The sequence below is a fragment of the Ambystoma mexicanum genome, chromosome 12 (assembly GCF_040938575.1).
Source record: "Ambystoma mexicanum isolate Mex_15411 chromosome 12, UKY_AmexF1_1, whole genome shotgun sequence".
In the NCBI taxonomy this organism is placed as follows: Eukaryota; Metazoa; Chordata; class Amphibia; order Caudata; family Ambystomatidae; genus Ambystoma; species Ambystoma mexicanum.
This window is the reverse complement of record NC_090936.1, coordinates 620,266,959-620,284,502: the sequence shown is the minus strand read 5'-3', so window position 1 is coordinate 620,284,502 and position 17,544 is coordinate 620,266,959. Positions and strand designations below refer to the sequence as shown.

Here is a 17,544-nt window from a genome sequence, read left to right as displayed (position 1 = left end):
CTGGGGGATGGATGGAAACCAGTCTCTAGGCTCTATGCTCAACTAGCGGACAGACTCAACCCCAAAAGCGAGGCCCTGAAGCTGAAGTGGGAGGCGGACCTGGGAAAAGATATCACTGAAAAGGAATGGGAGAGAATACTAATATACCCCCAAGAGGTGTCAAGGAACGCCTGGTTCAGGCTAATTCAATTACAAGTCCTATACAGAACATACATGACACCAGAAAGGATAGCCAAATTCAGTAAGAACACTAACTCTTTGTGTCCCCGATGCAACTCAGAAAGAGCAGGGATGAGACACATGTTCTGGGGATGTCCGAAGATTCAAAACTTCTGATCCAAAATAGAGCAGACCTGCAGAAGAGCAGGGTTGGCACGATACAAATGGTGCCCGAAAGAATGCCTCCTGGGAGCATACCCAAGAATAAGTAAGCTGCGACACGTAGTGAAACTCATGGACATGGAGTGTGTGCTAGCCAAAAGATCTATAACCATGGCATGGAAATCTCCCAGGGGCCGACAATTCGACAGGTTGCACAAAGAACTAGAGCACTGGACAGGGGCCATAACAATATGGGGAGAAGAAGTGGACAGAGCGGGGGAGAGGCAAGCCCAGCATACGAGGACTGGAAAGCCATAATATGGGACATGTCCACTCATCGGACGATAAACCCCCCTGAGCTACCCTTGCCCACTGGAACACCAACAGACTAAAGACAAAACCTGATAGCCAGCAGGGGAACTATTAGAGTTGTCATTCCCGACCAATTCATCACCCAGGAGTTTCCGAGGTCCGAAAGGTCAAACAAACTGGCCCACCAGCCCCAGCATGTTCATGTGGCAACAAAGGCTAGTTGTTTCGTTTTTTATTATTGTTCTTTATTCTTTCTTTTATGTTAATCACTATTAGCTAATTGTTTATCATGTAAATGTTTAGAAACAAAAAGAGGGGGGAGTGTCCCAAGAGCAGTGGTGGAATGGGACTACGACTAGTCAAAGACAATAGGGTCCACACTGCTATAAAGTTAGTTATGAGTATTTGTGATAATTTAGATAGTGAGTGTATTGAAAATATATCACTTAGACAAAAAATTAGTGGCTGTAGCAAACTCTGAAAGCAATCAAGACAATCTCATGGTAAAAAAGGAATTTATTGCCGTGAAGATTATGTTTCAATCAAAAGCATAATATTGAACGAATAAAACAGTCTTGTGATAATTAAACAAGTCTGAAGTTAAGCAATAAAACAGTGAATCAAAAACAATAGGTTTTAACAATCACTTTGCTCGTGATAGTAGAAAACAGAAAGAGACACTGTCCGTATCTGACTTGGATACAGTAGCAAACAACATAAATTGTAAGGAAATACCAACTCGGGGTGTTGACTTATATTCAGCCAACACTCTAATTATTGGGTTGATAGTTTTATACACAAAAAGCTGTCAAATATCAATTTGCAATTTTCAAATTTTGCCTACGTGTGTCATTTCATAACTCAAATAATAAACAAACTGAATAGACATCTGCAACACGTTTCGGGGAAATAAGCCACCTGTCTGGCAAATGACTCCAAAAACTAGATAGTTGCCTTCCTTAGGGCGAAAAAAAACACACAACAACTGGACCCTGTGGGGAAGCAGACAAACATAATAAATAATACGAAATGATAAAATAAGTTAATCTTGTATTAGATTCTGCCAAGATTGCTTACAGTGTAAGTTTTGAGCCAAAAAAGGCAAATTGGCCAAAAAGTGTGACTAACTTATTGTGAGTAACCACGCGGTGCTTACCGTTAGCCGGAGCAGGGCATCTGTGGGATAGGGCCAAGGATGACCTCACCAGTGAAGCATCACAGGGGAGTGCAACGGAGAAACAACCTCTGAAAGGAGTAATTTGAAGGCCATATCATCATGTGATTAGAGACCTGTTTGTACTGAAAGTACTATGCATATTTAAGGCGCTACTTAATTGCATTTGCTTGCAGGCCAAATGAAGGGTAGAGAAGATTAACACCAAAAAGTACCTAGCAGTTTGTATTGCTTTTCACAGAGAAAATTGGTCCATATAATGCCGGTTTGGATAGAGGCATATTGGTTGCCTTGTCACAACTGGGAGTACTGCAGGATGAGTCCGGGAACTCGTGATTTCATGTTATGAATCCGGGTTGATAAACCTGTGAGTGAGATGAGTACATGTGTAACTGGCTGCTAGCAAATCGATTAAAGTACTAAAGCCAAAATCATGTTTATTTGAAAAACGGCTAACAAGTCAGTTTATTTAATTAGTGAACAGAGAAAGCCAGGTTGACTGTTAGATCAATGAGTTTGAATCCACCAACCTTAAATCATATTTCCTCTCTGCTCAATGTTGCAATTTTTCGGTGCCTGGGATAACGGGCAGCAAGCCTCATGTCTCCAAAAATGCATTCGCAGCCATGTCTGTAAAGAATAACAAGGAAGCGTGTGCAAGAAGCGCCTCGGGTTAGAAAAGATGTCGGGTAAAATGGTGAAGTAAAGTGCAGGTCAGTGCCTTAAAAAATGAAGTGAATCCTTCTTACCAAAAAGTTACAATCCGCGACAAATCGGCCGAGTCGATTTGTCTGCGAGGGAGCTCCTACGCGAATGCGGTGTGTTGAAAGAATGGAGCATTAGGGAGAGGGGGGGGGTGTCGGCTGCAAGAACGCCTGTCATTGGACAGCGTGATAAGCTTGCTCAGATTGGATGGCAATCGGCGAGCTTCTCTACATTAGTGTTGCAATTGGTTGGAAAAACCAAGCCTCTCTATGCTAACATGTAGATTGAGAACTGCGTACGTGATAGTCTGACGAAAAAAGCTTTCTCAGTGAATGTGGCTAAAGGGCATGGCGCCGAGCTACAAGCCTTGCTATGGATGTGGCGTCCTCTGCTCAAAAAAGGGGGAGGGGTAAGGCTGATGGCGTAAAACGTTCCAGCCAGAATGTATAAATGATCCGATCAGAAGGCACGAAACGTCCAAGAGTGCTCAAGAAGGATGCAGGATTAAAATGAAATTGATGGCTAACACATTTAATTTCTAATAGAAACGCAGACATGTTGTAATGATATGCCCGCCAAGGGCAAGTCGTAATCTTTCAAAGGGTAAAAAAAAAAAGAAAAAAAAAAAAGGATGACAAAGGATGACAAGAAATGACAAAAAATGATAAAAAAATTGAAGTTTGTGAATAATAGAATTACAAATTGAATAATTAGAGAACAGTTAGGTGACCAACAGACCACACACAATGGGATTGTTTAATTGAAAGGACATGGGTCATGAAGGCAGTACAGGCAACAGTGAGGCAAGAAATGTAAATGTTGACAGATGCCAATAAGAGCACACCGAATTGGTGACGTACAATATAAATGCCAATAAAAACATTTAAAAATAAATAAATTAAAACATAGAACACAGTGCATTTTACCGGAAGCTATGATGGTCCCCCTGAGGGGCTTGGCTCAGGGGCTGCTAAAGAATATTGTTTTTATTCTTTCATCCTACCTTTATCACATAACTCAAATTACATGTTTTGGTACCAAACAACAATAATCATTCCTGTGCGGAGGCTACTCTCCTGCATCCACTCTGCCTGCTATAGATCGCCCATTGTGAATCATTTAATTCACACGCCTGCCAACCATTTCTAGCCTGTGATAAGTGTATTTATCTAGGGATAATCATGTGGGATGCAACATCCTAATTTGCTTGCACAAATTTCAAAATGTAATTGAACAACTTGATGCCAACTGAAATCCATTATGAGTTCTAGCATAACCAATGCCGACCTCACAAATGGTCTTCTTTAGATTAGTGAACTCTAGAACCTTCTGTCTGTGGGTGAAAGTTTGGGAATTAAAAATGTTATTTACTATCCTTCCATATTATTGCATTATAAGGTTGAGTAGGAGCTGCAAACTGCCATGTTTAAACAACTGTTTCTTTCTTTTGTGAGGCGAGACGGTAGATTGTACTGTGCATGTCTTTGCAATTTGTAGGAATGCTCACCTTCACATCTCTCACTTCTGACGTGTTTCCCTTTTGGCATATGTAAGCATGTTTTAGGCTCCTGCTTTCTTAGAAAAAGCAGCACGAATAGACGGAAGTCATTGTATTGCAAGCGTTCTCGCCAGCCTCAGAGTGTGTGTGAATCTTTAAGGAGTTTATTCACCTTGACTAAATGGATTACGATATACTGCCCTCCCTGATATCACTAACTAACATTATAGACCACAGCTGGTATCGCAGGCCTATATAATGAGGCGTTGTTCTCTGCCAGCAACATTGTTTCAGAATGATTTCTTGACCTGTTGGGACCACCCCTTCCTTTGAAACGCATGTGTTCCTTTGGGTATAAGAGAATGGTGCACATATGGAAGGGGGGTTCACTTGCGCCGAAGTCTCGTGATGCTGTTTCAGTTTTGCTATTTCTTTTTACTGATAAATTGTTCACCAATCCACCTGAATCGTGAGTGGTCATTTTTCCACTACATGTCCTGCAATGAGTATGGTGTTCCTCCGGCTTTCAGGTACTTCATTTAAAGCCTCTTTCTTGTCAAGATCCTCTAACTATGGATGCAACTTTAACTTTCTTACCATCATGTCTGCCTGTGTGCGTCTACAACATTCTGTTAAATGGCCAATATCTCTATGTTCATTGCACCCGTTGCCCATGTCAGAATACTATGGCTGGGATCTCTGCACCTATAACAATGCATGGATCCACCAGATAGAATTTTACCTACCTGCTGAATGTGCCTCTCTTTATTACTCACATGCCACACAGGTGTAACATTTACCACTTTTTTGTCACAATGGCTTTATACCAACCCGCAGACCTTTCTATGCATTTCGCCAATGTGATAGCTTTGTCTAAAGAAGGCTCAAACGGAACATGCTATCTCTGATTTAAACCTGGACCATCAAGCGATCCTTTAGTACTTCATCGAGAAACTTGCCTCAATTACAAGAAAGAGCAAATATACAGGAAGCAGCTATGTAATCATATACACCCTCCCCCTTGCTTGCTAATACCTGGCACAAAATGTATGTCTCTCCATGATTAAACTCAGGGAAATGGTCTATCATAGCCATTCTATTCATCATATGCTTCCTTCACTCTGACTGCAGGCAAATTCCTACATATCTGCAGTGCTTTCAACCCCATATAATGCAACAAGAGCAGCTTTGTTCTTGCTACCTGCAATATCATCCCATCCATGGCCTCTAAGTATTACATTTTTCCTTGCAAGGTTTACAAGAATACTCAAGGTACCAGTCCTTTGCAGAAATGTGGCATGTGTTTATAACTGACAATGTGTATAATGGCAATACAACTCAAATAAATGGTTAACTTGATGTAGATAAGGGGCAGATTTGATGCAGACAAGAACAGCTGTACATCAAACCTTACACAGGCTCTAACTCTTCAATTACATACACGGTAATTTGAGCACGCTATGCATTACATTGTAACACAATGGTTGTTCATAGTATCTATATCGCAACTGCACACCATTTATAAATGGTGCCTTTGAAGTACACATGACTACCTTTCCCTTCTCCATGGTGCAGCAGACAGGCCCCTGGTATGTTGAGGATAAATGTATTGAGCTGAATGTAATGCATAGAGAAGAGCAATGTTCCACAGGGCACTACAGAGCCAATATTTCCTCCATGCTCTTGTACCAATGGAAACACTGTTGCTGGACAACGTGAAGAGACATGAACACCGAATATGATGTGTCATGCCATACTCCCTAGCATCCGTGCAGCAGTTAGGTCTACTTTCAGCATTCCTCTGCTTGTGGGGAGTGTGATGAATCCAATTAAGTTGTCGCTGAACTCCAGGCGGTGATCTGCTCCCATGTGGCCAGGGGATGGCAACCTGATCCTGACCCTGCTGGCAGCTACATGAGGGAGGATCACATGGGAGGAGACAACCTCTGGGGAAATGTTATGGCTTCATTGGATGAGATATGGTATCCCCCATTTGCCCTTGAAGATAATCCTCTCATACCCAATACCCTCATGCTATGTTATATCATGTTTATTTGTAGAGTGTGATGTTCACCAAAAAGGCATCTTGGCGCTGCTCAACACAACAGGATGGAAAGAAATGGTAAAACAGATACATTTTCAAAGCCTGATGGAAAGAAAGGTGATTCATTGTGGCCCAGAGAACGCAAGGCAGAGAGTTCCATAGGGATGACCCAGCAACAGAGAAAGAGCGGTCACCAACCTAGCTCAGCTTGAAACTAGGAACATAAATGAGACAGGCATCCACAGAACACAGAGTGCTCAACCAGGGCATCATTTTGCCTGGAAGTACTCAGCTCCGTGACCATGAAAGGCACAGTGCGTTAAGCATAAATCTTTGAATTGGATGCGTTGAATGACAGGGAGCCAATGTAGTTGGCATAACACCAGTGAAATGTGGGCACAGCATGGCATGGAAGTGGCTAGGCATTTTGCCAAATTCAGAAGAATCTGGAGGCATTGCAAGAGATGGACAGGCTGGGGATAATGAGTTACAATAGTCGATTAAAGAGGTAACCAGGGCAGACACCACAGGACCCCAGAGCTGACCAGGGATAAAGGGGAGGGCCCTGCAGAGCAATTTGAGTTGGAAATAGTCCCGTTGGCATAAAACAATGTTCCAACGCTTCCTTGATCATGCATCCGAGTCACAGTGACAAGTACACTCTCGGTCCTGTGACCTGGATGGAAACCAGATTGTGAGGGGTGAAAGAACAGAGATTCTTCAAGAAAAGAACTGAGATGAGAGGTGGACTGACCAAGGATTCGAGAAGCTTCATTAGGAAAGGCAAAATAGATATAGGTCGAAAGTAGCAGAGATAAGAGGGTCCAGAGAAGGTTTCCTTAGTATAGGAATCACTGTGGGGTGTTTGAGAGGCACAGGGATCCGTGCACAACCTTAAACAGTTATTTTTAATGGTTAATGGAGGCCTTAATGTGCAATGAAAAGTACAACCATTAAGCAGCAAAAATCTCTTTATGCTAAACAGCAGAGGCTCGCTGAAACACCAGTTTTTCACCCGGATCATAATTAAGGTGCCATTTGCGCTCGGTTTGCCTATCCATAAGGCGTACGGCACGTCGGTCGTCTGAATACCAAGGTTCGGATGGATGAGAGCGCGGTCTAGAGGGGTAAGCAAATCGGCCACTGAATCAAAGGTAGAAGATAGAGCATCTAGATAAATGGGGGCCGAGCCAGAATGCGGATTCATCTGCACAATTATCTCATCTTTAGGCACCATTGAGATGGAGGTTCAATAGATGTTAACTCCCAAGAAAATGGGACAGTAAAATGATCAGACCAGGTGACCGGAAGGGCCGGAAACACTGATACCGCAGTAATGGTAATGGGAGCGAATATGAAATCCAATGTATTCCCTAGCTGGTGGGTGGAACCTAAACAATTGAAAAAGGGCAAATTCATTCATAGCTGTAATGAAACTCTGAATTTTAGTGTCCATAAAATCATTAATTTTTAAATTGAAATCACTGACAATCACAAGGCGGGAATGGCGGAGATGGACATCGGCCACCGGATCAAAAAAGACATCACCAAAGCAGAGTCACAGCAAGGAGGACGATACACGACCAGTAAGTGAATAGTAAGTTTAGAGGCCAATGTAAAACGAGCAAGCAATTTTTCCACCTGAATATGATGTTCAGTGTCAGCAAGGTGCCAGTAAAATGAGACTTAAAAATGATGCCAACACCTTCGCCAACATGGGGTCAGGGGTGCAGTCGGTCACAGAGCAACCTTTTAAACTTTGCAGGCAGAGGTGGCACTATGGAGGGACTGGAGGCATTACACAGCCATGTTTCAGTGAAACACATGAACTCAGGGCAGTGATCAGATAATATGTCATGACCCTGTGCACTGTGCGCAGTAAGTGAGCGTGCATTAAGCAGCAGGCATTTTAAAGAGGACTAGGTTGAGTGGGAAGTCACACTAGCATGGCCGATTTCTAAAATGTCCTTTGTCAGCACAATGGACGGTGGAGTAAGCAAAAGCAACTGTTTGCATTAATAAATAACGTTCAGCTTACTGGGTTAACCCAAGGGAATAATCAGTCCACGATGACGGCGACACGGACGGGCACAGATGGGCTAGACTTAGAAAGAAATCCTAAACAGCTTTGTATGGGACAGTTACAGTGGGCCAAGAAAGACACAAGGAATTACCGTATAAATAACTCTTTTTATTAAAGAGGAATCCAGAGGAAGGGAACTACCCTCTGGAACAAGGACTCTTTATCCTTTGAGAACATTTGTTTTTGTTGGAACTATTTATTCCTCCTTTGCGAATACTTTTTCAAAAAGCATCAAAAGATAAAGACACCATCCCTTTTTCACCTTATAGTTTAGTTTATAGTGTGAGGGTCAGAATAGAACGTTTGGACACAAGGGCAGTTTTGATTTTGACATCCTGCACAGACAGATCCATAGTTTTGGTTTAGGAATGGAAATTCCTCTTCAATTAGGGTCAGAGAGACCTTTTCCCGAACCCCTTTTATTTTCAATAAAACTCTTTAACTAAAACCATGGCAAACTTGTGTCCTGGTTTTATTCCTGACTCTTCACAGTAGAGCCGGTTAAGGTCTCCTCTTCTTAATCCCATACAATGTAACATTCTGGTGTACATCTGCAGCCTCCTGCGTGTGTTCATGAATGTTCCCAATTGTGCAAGCCTGCAACGTGGTTCTATTTTGCTTACTTGGAAAGATGCTATACTAATTTCAAACAACGTTAACATTCAAAACATGCGTTAGCAATGCAGCAACTTCTCGTAATGCAAATACTCATATGGTGGTTGTGCTTTCTAGGCAAAGGTAGCACCATGTGCAGCACAAGCACTGACACCGGTGCCTGGGAACTGCAAAAGGGTCATGGGAGTCATAAATATTATATGGTAGCACAGTGAGTAATAATATGAACATGTGAATTGCTCTCACGCAGCAATACAGTTCGTCAAGCATGGAAGTAAGCTTCAGTCATCCATTAATATTGATTAGGGTGCTAAAGGTGAGCTGGGGTTTATAGTCCACTCTTATCTTGAGCATAAATTGGATTTCCTTACCTATGAATGATGGACCACATTGATGCTGGCAGGCGAAGGATGAATGCCTTGTTGCCAATGTAAAGATGCTCCAAAGAGTATTGACGTTGTTTTCAAGTTCATTCCCATCAATATTAGCAAACCTCTTAGCAAATCTTTCTGAAATTATTAGTAACAAATATATCCACAGTAAATAGACACTCCAGACATCTTTTGGATTCAATGTACACCTTTGTGAAACTGATGGCTTAAGGGAGAGGAAAGATGACTAAATAAGCAATAATTCATGTAGGGTTGGGCCGCACTGGGTCATGATGGATGTTGCCCTAGTAAATAGACCAGAGAATAGCGAGGGCTGAGAACAAGGGTGGTGGGCTGTTACTATTTCGGTATAGCATGCTAGTAAAGTGATTGTTGCCATAAGCTTCCATTAAGAGCCTCAGCTATTTTTTCATGAGGTGCCAGGTAGGTGAAGGATTTTGACTTCAGAAGCACAGCTGAGATGAGGCAAGGGTAACCTGGGTAGCCAGTGAGGGCAAGCAAGAAAATGTGGGGAAATGGGGTGTAGTTGGGAGAGCAAGGATAGTGCCGGAGCAGGCCACAGCTTGATTGGAATGCAGGCTGTTACCAGACAATTCAGTCTGCGTTCCGAGCAGCGTGACTGGCTGATCCTCCACTCATGGGTGCTAATTTATCACATTGCAAAGGCAATGCCATGCTTACCAATTACAAAGATGTCCAGCTGTTTATAATTAGTTGTATGCAAAATGCTGTTTGCTACAAAATAACCTTCCTTTTTTTAGTTTTTTTTGTTATTAAATTTATTGAATATTATGTACAACAAATCAATATACCAAAATCATCAACATTAAAACCATTGAATTCATCACATCTAATCTCCTCAAAAACCAACACCCCACATCAAAACAGAAAATAATAGGAAGTAAACGATAACAATATTATTACTCATCCAAAAATCTACCCCACATTTGATCAAACAAATGTATTTTTTTATCTCTGCGAAGAACTATCTTCTCAATTCTGGAAACCTGTCTTAAATCCTCCACCCACTCTGAATATATCGGTCTTTCATCACATTTCCATTTCCTCAAAATTATTTTTTTAGCTGAGCTAGCAGCCCTGAAAAACCAACATCTCTGTGGGTAAGTGAGTTCTTCCACCAAATCATACTCACCCATGTTGACAGTATTATAGTCAAAATCGTCCTGCAACAATACGACCTCATTCATCCTCTCAGTGACTTTCCTCCAAAATGATCTCAGTTCATAACAATCCCAGATCATGTGTTCAAAAGAGCCAACTGCATGTTTACACCTCCAACATGCCTCTGAATCGATCATTCCTCTCGCATGAAGTCTTTGGGGAGTCCAAAAAACCCTCTTCAGAATTTTTATTTGACGGCTTTGCTCTCCCAGATTAATAGATGTCAGCGCCACATTTTTACAATTATACCTCCATCTGTTCTCAGACATCTCCGAGCCAATTATCTCAGACCACTTTGACAGCAATCCTTTATTCGGCTCACGATGTTGGCCCAAATCTTTGTACACCTTAGACGCCATACCACCTCCTGCCTTATATTCAGGTAATCAAATCTGCCATCCATTGCCATCAACTGCACCTTCACTCCACAGTATTTTCCTCAATTTCCTATATTCTCCCTGTGGGAAAGTCAAAGGAGTGTTAGTTAACAAACGAGTTTTTAGCCAATAAGTAAGTTGTTTGGACTAAAAAGCGAGCCCAATTCTTTTATTTTTTTAATTCTTTTTCTCTTTCTATTTCAGGAAAAGGATACATCTTCTTTCGTGCTGGTCCGCTCTCCTCGGCAGGATACCCCCTTGTGGTGCGTCGAGGTACGTAATATTTCTGTTTTGTTTGGTTTTCTCAGTCTTGTATCTCTCCTCCGGCTTATCTCTTCTGTTTGTACTGCTTAATATATGAATTTCTTCTCCTCTCTTTCTGTTGCCCAAAGTCTCTTTATCTCTATGTTATGGAACCCTTCTGTTTATACCTCTTTATGTCTGTTCGTTTGTTTACAGTTCTATCTCCTGTTCTATATAGTTTGTTTCAGAGTAATGTCCTTTGGCACCCAACTTCAATCTTGCATGTGCAATACTGGTATATCCAGGCAGTTTCTCCTCTTCATGTGTCAGAATCGCCTTTCTCTTTACACACCGGAGATCAGGTGCAGTAGCGTCAGCTTATATCAAAAAGGCGGCGACAACGATCGCCTTTCATTAACTTTCTTCTTCGGTAGCGCAACGGCGCCTCCCCTTGATACGAACATGCGGCGATAACGATCGCCTTTTCTCTACTTCTCCCCCTCAGACAACTCAACGGTGTCGTCTTAATATGAACGTGCAGCGACAACAGTCGCCTTTCATTAACCTCCTCTTCAGGTAATGCAACGGCGCCTACCTCAAACACTTCAACTCCTTACAGCTTCACAGCGTTGTTTTCATCACCAAATACACACGGCGTTGTCACTATTTAATGTTCAAGTAGCAATTACGATCGCTTTCCACTTCATTCAGCAACTTGCTTCGTTGTCCAACCGCCCGTTCATTCAGCGGTCTAAACGCACGCAGCAAACATTTCGATTAATCTTCTTGGTCTAACCTCACAACTTGTCACTCACTGTTCTGGAAGAGTGCCCACCATCGCCTCCTTATTTCTTTCGGCTCTCTTCCTCGATCATCTGTGCCGCGTCGACCAGAGCCTTTCAATCTCCCCAACTCTCCTCAATACGCCCAGCTGTAACCGTTGGGCTCGATCTCCTCCTCCTCACCACCCGTTTCCTAGGGAACGAAAAATACAGGGTTAGAGGAAAGGTCCTACATGCTTTACTTCCTGCTTCAGTATCTCCGTGTCATTAAGTCTTTATGATCCCCTTTTACAAATAAAAGAAAGCAGACTCCATAATAAGACTTACACATTGTCACACCCCCTGTACTAAACCCTTACAATCGGGAAGGGTTTCAGCCCTGGATAGATAATCAGCTTGGGCTAACAAGTTTCCTGGCTTATGAACCGTCTTGAAAGAGAAGGGCTGGAGGGAAAGGAACCATCTAAGTATTCTCTGATTTGAATCCTTGTTTCGAGCAAGCCAGACCAGGGGAGCATGATCAGTTATTAAAGTGAAGTCTCGGCCTAACAGATAATATCTTAGAGCGTCAATAGCCCATTTTATGGCCAAACATTCCTTCTCAATAGTCGGGTAACTCAATTCATGTGGCAACAGCTTCCGACTAATGAAGAGTATGGGTCTTTCTTTCTCTCCTTGATCCTGGAACAGCACAGCTCCGAGTCCGGTACCGGAGGCATCGGTCTGCAGGTAAAACGGAGCATTAAAATCTGGGCAGTGCAAGACAGCTCTCTCAGTGAGGGCCTCCTTTAAGGCCTTAAATGCTTGCAAAGTCTCTAGAGTCTCCCAAGTTCTCTTTGTCATTGAGTTCTTCTTTAAGAGATCCGTGAGAGGGCTGGCTAGAGTGGAAAAGTGTGGAATAAATCTTCGGTAATATCCCACAAACCCTAGAAATGCCCATACTTGTTTCGGTGTCGCTGGAAATTTCAACTGCTTTATAGCCCTGATCTTTTCTTCGTGGGGTCTGATGATCCCCTGACCGACATAATATCCCAAATACTTGGTATGAAGCATAGCAACATGAGTTTTTTTGGGATTTATGTGTAGACCCGTTGTTTCCAGGGTCTTAAGGATTCTTGCAAGATGTTGTAGGTGTTCCGCCCAAGTGTTGCTGTAGACTATGATATCATCAAGGTAAGCACCGACATATTGTTCATGTCCCTTGATGATATGGTTCATTAGTCGTTGAAAAGTGGCCGGAGCTCCATGCAACCCGAAGGGTAACACAGTAAATTGATATAAACCCTTGGGTGTGGCAAATGCGGTCTTTTCTTTATCGGCAGGAAATAGGGGAATTTGCCAGTAACCTTTGGTTAAATCAATTGTAGTCAAAAACCTTGCCTTCCCTAAATTGTTCAGGAGATCTTCTATTCGAAGCATTGGATAAGCATCAAATTTAGAAATGTCGTTTACTTTTCGAAAATCTATGCAAAATCTTACACTTCCATCCGGCTTTGGCACAAGGACTACCGGAGAGCACCAGTCACTATAAGATGGTTCAATGATCCCAAGATCTAGCATTTCTTGGTTGAAAGCGTTGATCTTTGATTTGGGAATTCGATAAGGTCTTTGTCTCACTATGGCTCCTGGTTTGGTGACTATATGATGACTTGTTAAGTTAGTTTTCCCTGGTAGGGAAGAGAATACATGTGAAAATTGTTGTATGACATTAGACAATTCCGTCTTTTGCTCAGCTGACAAATCTGGGTTCACATTTAGGTCTTTAGAACCTGCAGTTTCCTTTAGTTGTATAAATTGTTTTTCTGTGGATTCATTCACGGATATCATGGCCACAGTTGGGACGGGAGGTCTCCATTCTTTTAGTAAATTGACATGATAGGTTTGATAAGGAAATCTACAGTCCGTCTGTTTCACCTTATAGGTTAATGGCCCCAGCACTTCTTGAATCTCATAAGGACCTTTCCAAGTAGCTAGCATTTTGTTCTCTGATGTAGGTACTAATAAGAGTACTTGGTCTCCTTTTTTGAAAACACGTAACCGTGTATTTTGATTATAGTATTTTTCTTGTCTTATCTGTGCTTGGAGAAGGTTATCTCTTGCAACTTTTTGTAGTTTCTCTACTCTTTCTTGTAGTTGGGAGGCAAATTCTGTTAGTGTTATCTCATGTTTTGGTTGTTCTTCCCAAGCTTCTTTCAACAGGTCCAACAAAGTACGCACGGGCCTCCCAAACAATAACTGAAAGGGTGAAAACCCTGTTGAGGACTGCGGAGGACTGCGGAGTATTCCTGAGGGTCATTAGTATCCCAGTCCTTATTTTCTGGGGAAGTTGTTTTCCTCAGCATCTGTTTAATGGAGTTATTATAACGTTCTACCAGCCCATCCGTCTGTGGGTGATACACAGCGGTTTTCAGGTGTTCTATCTTTAGGGTCTCACAAACTTGTTCTAATACCTTGGACATGAAATTCGACCCCCGATCGGTGACAATCTCTCTGGGTATCTCAACTCGTCCAATGAAAGGTATGATGGCGTCGCAAATCTGTTGCGTATTTGTGGCTTTCAGTGGAAATGCTTCGGGATATCTAGTTGCATAGTCGACCGCTACTAGAATGTATCTGTGCCCTCTTCGGGTCGGTTCCAAAGGTCCGACGATATCTATTCCGATTCTACTGAATGGCTCCATCACTAGTGGCATAGGCTGAAGTGGAGCTCTTCTGACATTGGCCCGATTCTTCCGCTGGCACTCTTCACATGACTGACAGAATCGGACTACCTGCTGATAGATTCCAGGCCAATAAAATCTATCCAATATCTTTTTGGTTGTTTTCTCCGTTCCTAAGTGGCCTTCACCAATTTGTATGTGAGCCACCTCCAGTATAGTCTGATAGAACTTATGGGGAATCAGCAGCTGTTTTAAGTCTTCGCCATTCCTGGCCTTACTTAATCTATAATACAACCCATTCTCCTTTAGGAATCGTGGTCCTTCTCCCGTTACTTTTTCCAGGGCCCTTTCTCGAGCGTACTGCAGCAAAGGATCTAGCTCTTGAGCAGACCGGAAACTGTCTCCGTCTTCCTCTATCTTCCAATCCACTGCTACCGGTAAGACATGTTTGACTCTCCATTCTTTCTTCAGAGAGCGTTTGAGCTTTTTGCTTTTTTGTATTTTAGGATCTGGACTAGGTATTTCCTCACCATGGAAAGGGGCCATTTTGGCGTAGTAGAGGACTTATTCAAGAAAAGGGGTGGTTTATAGCTTGACGGATAGGTCATCACCTTCCCTTGTCCAGCCTTTTGATAAGCAGAGGCCACTTCTACAGCCTCTGTTAATGACAGTCTGGGATGTTGTTTGACCCACCTCTGTACAGGACCAGGGAGAGCTTCAATGAACTGTTCCAAAATGACTTTCTCGGTCATTTCTGCTGAAGTAGACAAACCAGGTTGTAACCACTTCTCTGCTAACTCTTTTACTCGGTAAAACAATTGCCTTGAGGTTTCGTCTGCTTTCAATTTGAGTTCTCTAAACTTTACTCGATAAGTTTCTTCGTCGTGTCCCATTCTTTCCAACACCACTTTTTTCATGTCCGCATAGTTTGTATCACCTGTAGGGTTCGCCGCTTGATATGCACACTGCATTTCACCGGTCATCAATGGTGCGATGTAATGACACCATCTCTCGGCGGGCCACTGGGCATTCCGAGCTACTCTTTCAAAGTTCACGAAGAAGTGCCCTGGGTCTCCGCCTGCCAAATACTTTTGTAAGACAGATGTAGGACCTGGGGATTGTTTCGTGCGTTGGTGACTTCGAGTAGTTGAGCCTGTTGTATTTGTAAGGCTTGTTGGAAGGCCAGCCTGTCAGCTTGAGTTTGTTGTGATTGCATTTGTAAGGCTTGCTGTAATAGTTGCTGACCCTCGCTTAGGGTTTTAATCAGGTCTTCCATGGCGTTCTCAATATCCCACTTCTGACACCAAATGTGGGAAAGTCAAATGAGTGTTAGTTAACAAACGAGTTCTTAGCCAATAAGTAAGTTGTTTGGACTAAAAAGCGAGCCCAATTCTTTTATTTTTTTAATTCTCTTTCTCTTTCTATTTCAGGAAAAGGATACGTCTTTTTTCGTGCTGGTCCGCTCTCCTCGGCAGGATACCCCCTCATGGTGCATCGAGGTACGTAATATTTCTGTTTTGTTTGGTTTTCTCAGTCTTGTATCTCTCCTCCGGTTTATCTCTTCTGTTTGTACTGCTTAATATATGAATTTCTTCTCCTCTCTTTCTGTTGCCCAAAGTCTCTTTATCTCTATGTTATGGAACCCTTCTGTTTATACCTCTTTATGTCTGTTCGTTTGTTTACAGTTCTATCTCCTGTTCTATATAGTTTGTTTCAGAGTAATGTCCTTTGGCACCCAACTTCAATCTTGCATGTGCAATACTGGTATATCCAGGCAGTTCCTCCTCTTCATGTGTCAGAATCGCCTTTCTCTTTTCACTCCGGAGATCAGGTGCAGTAGCGTCAGCTTATATCAAACAGGTGGCGACAATGATCGCCTTTCATTAACTTTCTTCTTCGGTAGCGCAACAGCGCCTCCTCTTGATACTAACATGCGGCGATAACGATCGCCTTTTCTCAACTTCTCCCCCTCAGACAACTCAACGGCGTCGTCTTAATATGAACGTGCAGCGACAACGGTCGCCTTTCATTAACCTCCTCTTCAGGTAACGCAACGGCGCCTACCTCAAACACTTCAACTCCTTACAGCTTCACGGTGTTGTTTTCATCACCAAATACACACGGCGTTGTCACTATTTAATGTTCAAGTAGCAATTACGATCGCTTTCCACTTCATTCAGCAACTTGCTTCGGTGTCCAACCGCCCGTTCATTCAGCGGTCTAAACGCACGCAGCAAACATTTCGATTAATCTTCTTGGTCTAACCTCACAACTTGTCACTCACTGTTCTGGAAGAGTGCCCACCATCGCCTCCTTATTTCTTTCGGCTCTCGTCCTCGATCATCTGTGCCGCGTCGACCAGAGCCTTTCAATCTCCCCAACTCTCCTCAATACGCCCAGCTGTAACCGTTGGGCTCGATCTCCTCCTCCTCACCACCCGTTTCCTAGGGAACGAAAAATACAGGGTTAGAGGAAAGGTCCTACATGCTTTACTTCCTGCTTCAGTATCTCCGTGTCAGTAAGTCTTTATGATCCCCTTTTACAAATAAAAGAAAGCAGACTCCATAATAAGACTTGCACATTGTCACACTCCCATAGTGCAGTCACTGATGTCTGTAACTCGTGCAAGACTGTTATAACTGATCCATTTACCATCTTCAATCAAATCGCTCAGCCACATTACTCCACCCAGGAACCAGTTCAACCAATTAGCGGCCTCCCATTCAACAATATTCCTGGATTCAACCAGATTGGGATAAAATCATTATCAAAGACCTTTCTTTTACTCTTCTTCCAATGCTCCTTCCAACATGTTCTTAGAGATGTTGTTGGCGGAAATGACTGATATCCAGATCCATCCACTGTGGACAGCATAGCCCTAGGCGGCAGTGGAGATGAGCGACTTGACTCCGCCAGCGTCCAGACATCATTTGAATTTTCTACAAAAGGAACCAGATGTCTGGCTCCAAAAGTCAAGTGGTAATTTTCAAAATCTGGAATCCCTAAACCTTCACAGTCCTGGGGCAATTGCAATTTCCACAATTTAAGGCATGGTTGTTTATTCTCCCAGATAAAGGACTGGATTAGACTCTCAATTTTCTTCAAAAAACTCTTTTTAATGTTCAAGGGGATCATACTAAGCACATAGTTCACATG

General features: G+C 42.7%; 1 protein-coding gene across 5 annotated transcripts in view; it reads left to right on the top strand.

The window, feature by feature from the left end:
- The window catches only part of LOC138513915 (protein FAM118A-like), a 487,378-nt gene that overhangs the window by 457,601 nt on the left and 12,233 nt on the right, over positions 1–17,544 (top strand). For all 5 annotated transcript variants that reach the window (XM_069629063.1, XM_069629060.1, XM_069629062.1 and 2 more), the window contains 2 exons: positions 10,908–10,976; positions 15,819–15,887. The gene's annotated coding sequence lies outside the window, so the exon portion shown is untranslated. The remainder of the gene's footprint in view (positions 1–10,907; positions 10,977–15,818; positions 15,888–17,544) is intronic.